Raw genomic sequence first — 2,129 nt, forward strand, 5'->3', positions numbered from 1 at the left:
CGACGCACAGCAAGGGCTCTGGAACCAGTCTCCTCGAGAGGGGTTGGACTCTCGTCCACTCTGGAGTTGCCACTGGTGTCAGGCGCCGGGCAGGGGTGGCAATACTTATTGCCCCCCGGCTTGGTGCCTGTATGTTGGAGTTTACCCCGGTAGACGAGAGGGTAGCCTCCCTCCGCCTTCGGGTGGGGGGACGGATCCTGACTGTTGTTTGTGCCTATGGTCCAAACAGCAGCTCAGAGTATCCTGCCTTTTTGGACTCCTTGGAGGGGGTGCTGGAAAACACTCCCCCTGGGGATTCCCTCGTTCTGCTGGGGGACTTCAACGCCCATGTTGGTAGCGACAGTGAGACCTGGAAGGGTGTGATTGGGAGGAACGGCCCCCCCGATCTGAACCCGAGCGGTGTTCTGTTATTGGACTTCTGTGCTTGTCACAGATTGTCCATAACGAACACCATGTTCAAGCATAAGGGGGTCCATATGTGCACTTGCCACCAGGACACCCTAGGCCGCAGTTCGATGATTGACTTTGTAGTCATGTCTTGGACACTCGGGTGAAGAGAGGGGCGGAGCTGTCAACTGATCACCACCTGGTGGTGAGTTGGCTCCGATGGTGGGGGAGGATGCCGGTCAGACCTGGCAGGCCCAAACGCATTATGAGGGTCTGCTGGGAACGTCTGGCAGAGTCTCCTGTCAGAGAGAGTTTCAACTCACACCTCCGGGAGAGCTTCAACCATGTACCGGGGGAGGCGGGGGACATTGAGTCCGAGTGGGCCATGTTCCGTGCCTCCATTGTTAAGGCGGCTGACCGGAGCTGTGGCCGCAAGGTGGTCGGTGCCTGTCGGGGCAGCAATCCCCGAACCCGCTGGTGGACACCGGCGGTGAGGGATGCCGTCAAGCTGAAGAAGGAGTCCTATAGGGCCTTTTTGGCCTGTAGGACTTCGGAGGCAGCAGACAGGTACCGGCAGACCAAGCGGAGCGCAGCTAGGGCGGTCGCTGAGGCAAAAAACCCGGACATGGGAGGAGTTCGGTGAGGCCATGGAAAAAGACTTCCGGACGGCTTCGAAGAGATTCTGGACCACCATCCGGCGTCTCAGGAGGGGGAAGCAGTGCGCCGTAAACACTGTGTACGGTGGGGACGGTGCGCTGCTGACCTCGACTCGGGATGTTGTGGATCGGTGGAAGGAATACTTCGAAGACCTCCTCAATCCCACCAACACGCCTTCCGGTAAGGAAGCAGGGCCGGGGGACTCGGGTGTGGGCTCTCCTATCTCTGGGGCTGAGGTTGCCGAGGTGGTTAAAAAGCTCCTCGGTGGCAGGGCCCCGGGGGTGGATGAGATCCGGCCCTGGATGTTGTGGGGCTGTCATGGTTGACACGACTCTGCAGCATCGCGTGGACATCGGGGCCAGTGCCTCTGGATTGGCAGACTGGGGTGGTGGTCCCCCTTTTTAAGAAAGGGGACCGGAGGGTGTGTTCCAATTACAGGGGAATTATGATGATGATAATTTTACTGTTCAGCTTTATTTTCACTTCCAAATAAACTTGACTAAGCTTGTGTTTGATAATCATACTGCTTCTTCAACTCTCAGACTCCGTCGTAATTTACACTGAGTTCTCAGACCACAGCTATTAACTTGATGAGTAGAATCGTATCATAAATAGCTTATGATTATTTTATCCTGTCCATAGTGTAAAGTCGACTGTGTGTTTTTCTGCTCTTCTGGCTGGTCTTTGATCGCCAGCTGTCTGCAGATGTGCTGAGGCTGAAGGAGCGTTACGCTGTCACCCGAAAAGAGCAGCCAGTGCGTCCCAGTACACCTCATGTTACCCATGTCAAACAGAGCTGTGACACTAAGGTAGGACTCAGACTGAGACTAATCCTACTTCATGTTTCGGACCTATTCTCCTCTGCTTACTTGAACTGTTTTACTGCCAGGGAGAAGGGTTTTGTTCTTATGGTCCTTTTCATGCATGGACAAACCTGGGCTCACTGCAGCAACCTAGTGTAATCTGATACAAATGGGGGCTAATATGAATTATAATCAGTATGTAAATGTAAAAAACAAGTAAGGATAGATATGTATGAGAGTATCATTCAGAGTCAGGTTTGGCTATGTTGTGTTTTTCAGGTG

This window comes from Scomber japonicus, chromosome 4 (genome assembly GCF_027409825.1).
Source record: "Scomber japonicus isolate fScoJap1 chromosome 4, fScoJap1.pri, whole genome shotgun sequence".
Lineage (NCBI taxonomy): Eukaryota > Metazoa > Chordata > Actinopteri > Scombriformes > Scombridae > Scomber > Scomber japonicus.